General features: G+C 49.3%; 1 protein-coding gene across 3 annotated transcripts in view; it reads right to left on the reverse strand.

Annotated features, from left to right (window-relative positions):
- Nucleotides 1-12361, reverse strand: part of hfp (Poly(U)-binding-splicing factor hfp) — a 322321-nt gene that overhangs the window by 218981 nt on the left and 90979 nt on the right. The window lies entirely within an intron of this gene.

The following is a 12361-nucleotide window of genomic DNA, read 5'->3' on the forward strand; positions in this document are numbered from 1 at the left end:
AGTTGTCTAAATAAATGATGTAACCTTGATCTAGGTAGTCCTCTGCCAGTTGCGTCACAACATCGAATGCCAGCCCATGTGCGCTTGGTGCTTCACGCTTTCCTGTGTATACACTGAACTGAACAGTGTAACCAGATTTGGAGTTCGCCAAAACCCACAATTTATATCCCCCCTTAATCACTTTGTCCCGCATGTACTGTCTAATTCCGGATCTGCCTTTGGACTTTACCATCCTCTCGTCAATGAAGAGGCTCCGATCAGGCTAGAAAAATTGGGCAGATGAGGCGTTGATGTGCTTCAGCAGCGAAGCTACGCGATGCAGCTTGCCATGGGATGCGGCAGTTGTCTTCTCAGGGTCGGACACACTCAGGAATGCAAGCAACGCTTTGAATCGATTTCTTGGCATTACCGAAGGTGGAAGCTGACCAGAAAATATTTTCTGTGTGTTCCAGTAGCAGTGCAAGCGCGGCACTTGTACAATACCCATGTAAATGAGAAGTCCGATAAACTTCTTCATCTTATCGGGAGTCACTTCTTTCCAAGATCCGTCTCTCTCACTGTATGATTGCTTCTCCAAAATTTGCATCAACGCATATTTATTAGTAATGTAGCATATCTCGGCGATCGTGAAGAACAGCGCGAAGAAGTCGACGGCTCTTGCGAAGCGCCGGGCAACACTGAGGAGCGCAATGCCGAGGTCAACTCCCAGCCGTCTTCTCGCGCAAAACTCCACTCTTTGTGCCGCCGCCGACAAGTGGTCCTGTCCAACAACGTTGACACCCTGCAGATAAGAGCCGTAGCTTTTAGAACACGCTGCATGTCTTTAGATCTGATCGCGGCCACGATAAAATGGCTCGGAGTGGAAAACGGAACTTACCGGCGGATACCTGTCGACGTTCCGGGGCTATTTGATGCGCTTTCACCGTCCGTGCTGAAGTCAGATGAGTCAAAATCATCTCCCGAGTCTCCGCTGCTACCACCATCACAAAATTCTGATGCAGACTCATCAGAATCCATCGAAACTCGCCGTTTCTGAGGAGCAGTTGTGCACGTCCTCGACGCCATATCCGAAACTACGTGCACTCGTCAAGCGCGATTAAAAGGCGTTTTAAAAATCCCTCCCGTGGCCAAAAAAAAAGAAACACAAAAGCAAAACCTGAAAAATAGTTGTCCTTTTATGCACTGGATGGCGCCAGCTGTCCATAAGTGCTCCGAACGGGAGAAAATCGACGTTGAAACCATCGACAACATACTGTCGACGGGCATAGGCGCGGACAGGAAAGTGTTAATGAGTTCTATGGGAGACGACCAAGGGCTGCAGGATGACTTGATAACACCATGTTCAAGCATGTCTTCAACTTGCTCAGTGGATGACACGCGGTACGGACGCTGGCATAATGGTGCGTGATGTCCCGTATGAATTTGGTGAGAGACGGTACTTGTGCGGCCTAATGATGCTTGGTTCCGGTCAAAAGAGGCATGAAAATCATTTAAAAGAGTAATTAGCTGCTCATGTTGTGTCGGCTCGAGGTCATCGGCAATAGAGCGACAAAAAACATCCAGTGATACTCGGTTAGATGGCACATGGGGTGTCAGTGATGTTACGTTGGCAGTATCCACGTCGTCGGCAACAGGGAAATGCACAATAACGTCAGCGCCCACAGTCTGGATGGTACCAATAGTCTCGCCACAGTGCAAAGCCAAAGTGAATGAGTTTGGGTTAGAAATCAGTATTTCTGCAGCACCATGGTGAACTGTGAGAAGGGCGAAAGGCAACAATATAGGCTGGAGGCGAACGAAGACGGCAGCGGGTGTAAACATGACCGTTGCTTCGGCAAGTGATGCGCATGAAAGAGGGACAAATACAGCACTGTGAGAAGGAAGGTCAGAATCTGAAGCTACATAGATCCTGCTAACATCATGAACTTGAGAGTCGTGAGATGGCAAATCGCCCAAAACGGAGAACTGAACCTCAGCACGTGCACAGTCAATGACGGCATGATGGCGCGACAGAAAATCCCAACCGAGAATCAACACAGAAGCGGAGAGTGCTGTCCTTTTTCTTACCAGGACAACCGGTGACGACCACGAATTGTTTAAGGTTGGATGACACCATCGTCAATCATCTCCTTGATTTGTTGAATTGCTTCGCGTTCTTTCTGCGAAACACGATACAGCTGCTGGTGAATAGGATGTGCATTGCCGTAATTAATTATCCTGTACTGTGTGATTTGCGTCTGACTGACTTTAGACGATCGAGCGAAGCAGTCCTTGAATTCGCAGAACAGTCCTCGCAGTGCCTCCTTATTGTCCTCCGACAAGTCGTTGTTGATGTTGATATTTGTAACGCTTTCTTCATCACCCCCCCTCACCCCCCCCCCTGCGGCTTTCCTCACAAGCGAAACATTCAATGACGTCCTCTAAGGCTTCAGCTTAAGCGACAGCAGTGCCACGAAAGAGGTGTCGGTGCTCATCTGTGATGAAGTCGTCAGCTTGGCCATCACTAACATCAATAATTCCTCGAGCCATGCTAATTTCGAAGGTAAGTAAAAGGGAGACGTTGCACTCTGCGAGTACTTTGCCGTTGCATGTGCCCTCGGATGCTGCCGCAATCATTACACTAGCACAAGGTGGTATCGTGGTGCTGTCGTCAGCAATTCAAAGAGCGGCTCTGTGGCGACAGACGTCTCGTATCATCACTTTCTTTGTAGAAAACGAAATACAGCGTCGGCGGAGGTTAATGATGGCACCATTCTCTCAAAGAAAGTCTACTCCAAATATCAATTCATGGCAGCATTCTCGGAGAACAAGGGAACTGATGGGAAACGTAGAATTTTGAATTTGTACACAAGAAGTGCGCACACGAAGTGGTTCGACGACATATCCGCCAGCTGTCCGTACGTGCGTCCCTGTCCATGGCATCATAACCTTCTTTACACTGCTTGCCAGTTTTCCGCTGATAATAGAGTAGTCAGCGCCAGTGTCTATTAAAGCAGTAACATTTCGACCGTCGATCAGCACAGGTATGTTTACTGAAAAGTTGTCTCCAGCCTCAGACACCAGTGTCGTCAAGTCTCCGTTGGTCTGTGGTCGCGTCAAATGGAGGTCTTGCCCACATCCAGTGTCAGCGGCCTTGCCACGAAAGGTCGCTGACATTAGTTTTCCAGGCGAGGGCTCGGAGATCGTCCTTGCGACATTCGACTTGTACCTCTCGGATAGGATGGTCGTGGTGACGGCGATCGCGACTGGCGCCTTGATGACAGTGGCGGACAATAAAATCTTCAATCTCACTTGGCCGTTGTCCGAAACGGGGTCGGGGTGAATTAACAGGAAACCCCTGGAGTCCAAGGCGACTGTACTAGTACTCTCGGTAGACATGACCCGCCTCACCACAGTGGTAACAGAGCTGTCATCGGTCGGGTATACACCAAATGTCCGATTTACATACGGCTGATCGAGCCTCTCCAAAATAAGGAACCGCCTGTGCTGACTGAAGCATGGCATATGGGGTGACGGCAGGTAGCGGCGCTGGTGCAGGGATAGGGTGCTCGAATGTTTCAGCATAAGTAGCACGCTGGTATTCGCTCACGGTAGGAGGTGTCGCCGGCGATGGGATGGTGCATCTTAAAACGTCAGCGTATGTTGTGCGGCGTGGTTCAGTTGAAGTTGTGAATGCCTGAAGTGGTGGAGTAGCCTGAAGTGGTGGAGCGGCCTGAAGTGGTGGAGCGGCCTGAAGTGATGCTTCATAGCGCGGCACGCCGAGTGCATGCTGCACTTCGTCACGCATGACGCTAGCTATTAAGTTGGCTGAAGGCTGCTGCACCTGATGCAGCTATCACAGCTCGTTGCGGACTATTGATCGAACAATCTCGCGAAGCGACTCGACATAAGTCGTGAGAGCTTCTAGTCCATGGTAGCAGAAAAGAGATTCACTTGCCGATCGTATTGGTGCAAGCGCTGGTGCAGGGCCTTCTCCATTCTTCAAGGTGACAGCTTCAGTCAGAAACTCTGCGACCGTTTTTGGTGGGCTACGAACGAGTCCACCAAAAAGCTGTTTTTCAGCCTCGCATCAAGTGACGCAGCTTCTTGTCTTCAGACATAGTAAGCTCAGCTCACCTGAAGAGATGCATCATGTCTTCCATGTACATAGCCACACTCTCATTAGGTTTCTGAATGCAAGACTGGAGGGTCCATTCTGCTCGTTCCCGACGATCGGAGTTGACGTAGGTGTCCAAAAGGCTGCGACAGAACTCACGGCATTTTGTCAGAACGGTTCTGGAACCACGTGTGAGCACCATCTAAAAGGCTGAAGTTGACGTTTTGGAGCTTCGATTCGTCGTCCCATACATTGAACTCTGCTACGCGCTCGAAGTCCACCAGCCAGTCTTCCACGTCTTCAAGAAGGTCACCATGGAAGGGACTTGGAACGCGCAGTTTTTGCAGCATGTATTGAGGAGGTACTGGAGCAGCCGTTGCAGGGTTAGTTATGGTAGTATGGGATGGAGCATCCATACCTGCTGACGCTATCATTGTTCTCGCAGGTAAAGGCTCAAACTCGGGGGCCTATCCCTGGATTCTCCAGCTGGCCCAGTGTACTGCCGTGAGCTCCAGTATTGGTTTAGCGTTCCTGCTGCTGGGAGGGGTCTGTTGCATGGGTCGAGAATACCCTGCACCTCCAGCAGAGAAATGTCACGTTTGTCAGGCGATTTCTGAAAGAGGCCGTTAAAGCCCAAGTCATTGACGGGGCAGTGCAGTACCGACAAAAGACCAAGGCGCGAGCCCGTCAGCCAGCCTGTCTTCGTCTTCTTCTGGGAGCAAGTGGCCCAAGCACATGGCACAAGTGCCTGGCACAAGCGCGTGGTGCAAGCGCGTGGCAATATTGCTATAACTCTACAAACCATTCCTTGCATTCTGCTGGCAAACAAAGACAGATTGTTGTTCTACGACGAAGAGAGAATCCATTGCGCCGCATGAGCTTTTGGACTCAGCCCTGACTTGCTTTAAACGTTGACCAGCCGATCATATCTCGTTGCACCAACTGCTGGGCTTCCGTCAGAATGTCGTCGCAGGACACCAGAAGATCCTTTGCATGCTCCTTTTCCACATGAGGCCTCAGTTGTTTCTCAAGAGTGTCATGCCTCTCAGGTCCTAGGCCGCATATACACAATGCTACCTAATGCACACAAAAAAATGGTACTGCTGCTTTCTCCAACTCATAATCAGCTTTTCATTCCTCTCAAACTTGCACTGAGTGGCACAGTTGCTGGAGTACTTGGCAAAAAGTACCCCTTGATGCTTGAAATCAGCGGCGTAGCTCTGCCGACGTAACATCGTCGCACAGCTGCGTAACAGCAAATGTGAATTGTCATGTAGATCGCCAAAATGGTGACGCAGAGAGAAACAACCAAACAACCAATAAACAGTGTCCCCGTTGTCAGTAGTTTGAGACGCCACTTTCGAGACTTTCCGCAATGCTCACGGACACACTGCTCTATCGGACGTGAAGGAGGAGAAGAACTATACAGTGCAGAATATAAGTTAAGGTTTTTTTCCAAAAAATATTATTAAAAAGTCCCTCCTCAACTTATATACCAGTCCTTGGCACAACCTGAACCCATTTGGCAACATGTGGGAGCCGCAGACCTTTTGGCGTCCGCATCGTTATCGCCTCCATGTTGACTGATGCAGCTGATGCAGCGATGCTGTTTGACCGACGCCATCTTCCATTTTTGTGCAGCTTTCGTTTCTGGCACTGTTAATTTTGCAACCACCTGCAAAATTAGTACTAGTACTTGACGTCAGTTCACCTCAACGTTTAAAAAGAAAGTGATCAAATACGCTGGAGTGAACGAGAACATGTCCGCCCAACGGCACTTTGGTGTCTCCGAAAACTGCGTCAGGTACAGGTAAATGCAGAAAGTCAAGCTACCTGTGTGCAACACGTGCGGAAGATGTCCTTTTGTGGGTGCTGTGCGGTGCACCCTGAGCTCAAAGACAAGGTGACAGATTTCGTGGGCGAGCATCATGCCAGATCCTTGGCAGTGACAGCGGAACTCACCCTCATCAAAGCTATCGAGCTCACCCATGAATCTAAACTAATGAGAGAGCAATTTAAGAGTTCCATTTACTGAGTTCGTCGTTTCCTGCGACGCAACGATTTAGCACTTTGGTTTGGCAAAGGTTTGGCCGGCGCACGTTAATCTGCCAGAAGCTGCCAGAGGCATATGAGGACAAGCTGGTCAAATTCCAGCGCTGTCATCCATCACTGGCAGCAGCACACTCGGACAGATTGGCAACAGCGATGAAACACCAGTGTGGTTCAACATGCCGTCGCTCACCACAGTGCGCACACGCGGTGTGATGGAAGTCAAACGACTTTCAACGTGGAATGAACATTCGCACTTCACAGTGTGCACTGCACTGACAGTGCACACTGACAATGCACACGAAGTGCATTCGCACTTCGTGTGCACTGCAGATGACAGAAAGCTGCCCCATATAAAATATTCAAGAGGAAGAGGCTGTCGAAAGAGGCGTTCTCACCGATGTTGTCGTTTCAATAACAAAAAAGGCTATGTGGACGAGGCCCTCATGATCAATTGGATCTATACACTCTGGAATCAGTGCCCCGGCACACTCCTGCGGTGTCCGAGCACGCTCGTCTTGGACGCGTTTCGCGGGCACTTGACCGCAGGTGTGAAGCAGGCACTCCGCGACGAGAGGACGGAGCTCGCCGTCACTCCAAGAGGCATGATGTAAACTATTCAGCCACTGGACATGCTCAACAAGCCCTTTAAAGATCGTGTGCGAGAACTGTATAATCAGTGGGTGGCAAGCGACAATGCGAAGACTCAGCAGGCTGTGCAGGCCGCCTCTCGCCACTGTGGCCACATGGGTGTCGCAGACTTGGCGCTCACTGCCCGATGATACGGTGGTGCAGGCATTCAAGAAATATAAAGATACACAGCTTCCTATACATTTGCCCACACGTGTCACACACACATCATTGCACATCATGTGAAAGACGCATTTTTTCGCACTCAGGATAATAATTGCACTTGCAAAAGCTCAAGTTCTTTTTTTTGTTAGCAACAAGGACGGCATACTAACACATTGCTCACGAAGTCTGGCAATCTCGGCTGCCTCAATAATCTCCCGAAACAGCTGGTCATTGTATTTTTTCAACACCTCACAGCATCTGAATTCTGCGGCACAAGCTTTAGAGAGACAATCTCTGACGTGGATGCCTAGATTCCTGTTCGCCTGCTCGACATTAAGTTTATGTTCTTTTAGTCTTTCGTTTGTGCATCTTCCAGTTTGGCCTATATACTTTTTCCCACATTTCAAAGGTACAGAATAAACCACGGCTTCTGTGCAGTATACAAAACAGCTCTTGTGATTTATCGTGCACCCGTGCTACTTTATCGGCTCTTCCGCATTGACGTGTCTGCAGAGGCTTTTCAGTTTTTCAGGGGCAGTGAGCACAACATTAACTCCAGCTTTGCGCCCTATCTTTTTCAAGCGGTGAGATAAGTTGTGCACATATGGCAGGGGCACAGCCCTTTCCTTTTCTTTCGTTTTTTGTGTTCTTGCCACCTTGCTCACCATTGACACACTTGAATTTTAGGTTCTTGCTCATTTGTTCCGCAACAGACACAAGAAGGTGCGATGGGTAACCAGCCCCAGTAAAGCGGTCAACCTGGCGACGAAAACTTTGTTAGATCACTTGGATGCACAATTTTTTAAGCACATTTGCTAAACAAAGGTTTAAAATGGCTCTCTTCACGAGTTTTCAATGTGCTGATTGGAATGGCAGTGGTGCCTTGTCGCCTCTGGGTTCATAAGCCCAGCAGACCTTCCCCCAAGAGAGTTCAAGTCTGCGATCAAGGAATCTCAAAGACCCTTGCAAGGGGACCTCATGGGTAACAGCAAGCGGCTGAAGCGCATGACTAAAGCACGTTACTGCCTCCAAAACTGCGTTATCTGAATTCGTGCCACTGCCATCACCGAGAACTAAGTAATCATCAACATAAGGAAAGACTTTTCGGGCCCTTGTTCTGGTTAGGGCATTCTGAAGCAATCTATCTTTCTGGCCAAAGTACAAATCACTAAGTCCTTGCGCAATACAGGACCCTATACACATCCCTCGTTTCTGCAGGTACTAGTTCCCCTACCACATACCATGAGTGGACTTCAGATATACAGAAAGGAGTTCCAGGAATCCACCAGTCGAAACCTCGCAGGCATTTTGAAAAGCGACAGCACCGTGTGCATCTATACATTTTTCCACGCACTCCAGAATCTCATCTTGGGGGATCAAATAATATAAATCTTTAATGTCTACAGAGCATGCTGCAAAGTCGGTGCTAGAATTGTCTCTTAAAAACTTTATTACATCGTCTGAGGATTTCATCTGAAAAGGATCATCAACAGTTAGTAGTTTTAGCTTTTCCTGCAAGAACAGGGCAATCATTTTTTGCCATGTGCCCTACTCGGATACTATAACTTGCAGGGGCCACTCAGGTTTATGCGTGTTTACAGCGAAAAACATGTCAAGGGATGATTTTTCGCTAGTTTCGATGCTACGCACTAGGCGGTCCAACTTGAGGTTTTCACATAGCTTCTTTGCAGCTGACTTTGCTTTTCACAGAAGACACTTTTCATGCCTAAAAACGGAACTGATTACATCTAACACCTTATTTTGGCAGACGTTTTTTGGCATCACAGCAAAGCCACCCTCCTTGTCCGAAGAAAGCAACAAGAGCGAATGTTCTTTCAAATACGTCACCACTCATCCCACAGGCAGGCTCTTCATGCGCATTTCACAGCGTTAATGTTAAACATTGTGTGGGTTCGTGAAAAATCACAATGAAGTGCTGAAAGTACTTAAAAGAAGCGAAGTGCAGAAAGTGCTGAAGTCTTGGAAAGTGAAGCGCTGAAAAAACCCAATGACCAGCTGGTTCGGGAGATTGTTGAGGCAGCCAAGATTGCCAGACTTCGTCACCAATATGTTAGCACGCCATCCTTGTTCCATACAAAAAAAGAACTTGAGCTTTTGCAAGTGCAACCATTACCTTGAGTCCAAAAAAGTGCGTGTTTCACATGATGTGCAATGACGTGCCTGTGACATGTGTGCACAAATGTATAAGAAGCCGTGTATCTTTCAAATAAACACTGTTGAAAGTCAGCGCTTGTGGTGTCATCTTCTCATCTTGTGTCCCTTCTATGTTTTGCACTGTTAACACCAGGATGGAAAACGAACATGCCCAAGCTGCTATTCTAGCAAGAAATGTTGCATTCGCAACTCCTTGGATGGCACCGAGGACGACATGTTGTGGGATGCAACCAGTGAGAAGCAGTTGTCTTCGGACGAGAGTTCAGACAGCTCGAATGAATGAGCAGGCGACAAGTTTGGTGGTACCAGTAAATAAAACGAAGTTTTGTGCCTAATAATTTTTATGTTGACTTTGCTTCAAGCTAAGAGGTCAACCGATATTCCGCATTATATAGTGTCGCGCCTGTACTCCGCTGAAGAGGAGAACCCTAGTGTGCATGAGGTATTTGTAAAAGCGCAGTGAAGAAGAAATCGCAGTTGTGCTCATAATTAAAACGGCGACCTGCTGCTGTGCCTCCAGCTCTACAACCCCAGTATTGACGTTGCAACACTGGTGGAGGTGCTGGGTAAATTCATCAACGTCGGTAGGCATGTCGTCAAGCTTGTGCGGCAGCATGGCATCTAGCGTTGTCGTGGCTTCGCGACTGTGGACCAAGCTGAACGGTGTCATTCCAGTAGTTTCTTGCCATGTGGTATTGTAGGCGAAGGTAACGCAAGGCAAAATCTGATCCCAGTTTTTATGCTCTACGTGGGCATACATGCAAAGCATATCTGTGAGGGTCTTATTAAGACGCTCGGTTAGTCCGTTCGTCTGGGGATGATATGCGGTTGTTTTCCAGTGGCTTGTACCATTGAGTCTGAGAACCGAGTTAAGGAGTTCGGCAGTGAAGGCAGTGCCCCTGTCTGTGATGACGACTTTTGGGGCGCAGTGCCTAAGGACGATGTGCTCAATGAAAAAATAAGCTGCATTGGCTGATGCACCCCAAGCTTTTGTCTCCGCATAACGCGTCAGGTAATCGGTGGCAACAATGATCCATCTGTTGCCAGCTGTAGAAGTTGGAAATTGGCCCAGGAAATCCCTTCCAACTTGAGCGAATGGCTGGCCTGGCACCTCGACCGGATGTAAGAGACCTGCAGGCTTACTGGGAGGTGCCTGCGTCATCTGATGCGGGGAATTAAAGAACCATTCTTTGCCAGTCTTGTCCGAAACCCACCAACAACGGTCAACGATTTCATCAAGGAAGCAACTGTCATCGAGCCGAGCGAGCGCTTCAGAAACGTTGCCGCCACTTCGACCGACAGCCCAACAACATGCCAATCAGCTCCGCAGCTCAGATTGTCAACCACATTTCTTTGAGGGACATGATTCGAGACATCCTGCGTGAAGAGCTGCGAGCCCTCGGCATTCCTCCTACATAGTCGCTGGCCGTTTCTGTTGCCGAAGTCGTACGCCCGGAGTTACAGCAAGCCTTCTCCTCACCAGCCCCAATGTCCAGCAAGACGTCTGCCGACCTATGCCGACATGGTCCGACATCCTCCCCCTTCATTGCCGGCAATGCCATTTCAGCCACGGCCCGTTCCCGTGTCACAGTGGCAATGGGAGTCTGTGAGACGACCTCCAGGTCACCGTACCGACTTGTGGTGCGCAGCTGACCGTCGACCCCTCTGCTTCCATTGCGGCGAAAACCAGGCCACATTGCCGGTTACTGTCCCCATGCAGATGCTGGAGCCGATCCCTTTTTGCCTGCCGCTTCTCTGCACTTCGACGACCGTTGCGCCCTGAACAGTGATCAGCTGTCATCCCGCCAAGCAGCTTCAGCACGTTGTTGCTGGCAGTCCCCTTCACCTGTGCACTCCACTTCTCCAAGCCGCCAGAGTTTCACCACTGACGTCGGCAGGGGTGGTCGCTCCCCTAGTCCGCACCGGGGAAACTAACGGCGGCGACCTCCGGGGGGAAGGTTGCCTTGTGTCAAGATGCCAAAAAAACACCCCACGCTCCCGATGAAGACGATATGACGACAATAATTGCTAACACCGACGAAGACGACATGACGACGACGAATATTCACGCCAACGACTTTGCCCGTGCCGATGTTAGCATTCTGATGGATGGACATCACATCACCACAATTGTTGACACTGGCACAGCCTTCTCGATTATGCGGCAAGAGCTGGCCGACCACATTAGGAAAGTGAAGACACCGTGGACAGGGCCCCATGTAAGAAGTGCCGGGGGTCAGCTAATGACACCAACAGGACCATGCACCACCCGAATTCACATCGGTGATTCCAACTTCGCTGTGACTTTCGTCAATCTCCCCGAATGCTGCAATGACCTCATCTTGGGGATGGATTTTCTGCGAGATCACGGCGCAGTCATAAACATTCCAAAATGTATGGTGACATTTTCTTTCCGCCCATATGGTGACACGATGAATGACGGGAAACATGAGCGTTTGCGAATCGCCGACGATGCGACCATTCAGCCGCAATCTTGCCGCTTTGTCTCTGTATCATGCAAAAAGCCCTACCACGGGGATGTGATCGGGTAGCAAATTGTTGCACTCTTGCTCATGCAAGGCGTTTCCATTGCTAGAGACATACTCGACATGACTCACAGGCATGCGGAAGTCCTTCTCACGAACTTCAGCAACGAACGCTGTCACATCCAGAAGAGTACCGCAATTGCGTATTGCAACAACATCATCCAAGAAAAAGATTGTTTTTCTCTACAAGAAACAACCATGCCACCCTCGCCACCTTTTTCTGTCGACGTCAGCTCCACCCTGTCGCCTTTGGAGCATCAGTGCCTATTGGAGGTGATATACCAGTTCGAAGATTGCTTTTCGACTACGTCAAAGGTCAAACAAACACCACTGACCAAGCACCGTATCCTCACAAATGACACTACACGGCCGATTCGACAAAATCCCTACCGCATACCTGCCAACCTGGCGAGATGAAAAACGGGAGACTTATTATTCACGCCAATGGGGGGGGGGGGGGGGGGGGGGGGGCTCGTTCAAACTGTCAGGCAGTATTCGATGAGCCCTTTTACAGGGACCTTGCAGTAGCAGACTTTGCTCACTTCAAAAATTTGTTGGAGTAGCTTTGCTCAAAACATGTTCCAGACTGATGGCATTTCACTAGCAGCAGGTGTTGGAGGGTTGTGTTGCACATTGATGAGCAGATTCAGTCCTAGTTTTTCGCGCCGTGCTAAAATGCTATGCGGTATCACGAGTAAAT

Source organism: Dermacentor albipictus, chromosome 1, assembly GCF_038994185.2.
Source record: "Dermacentor albipictus isolate Rhodes 1998 colony chromosome 1, USDA_Dalb.pri_finalv2, whole genome shotgun sequence".
Taxonomy (NCBI): Eukaryota; Metazoa; Arthropoda; class Arachnida; order Ixodida; family Ixodidae; genus Dermacentor; species Dermacentor albipictus.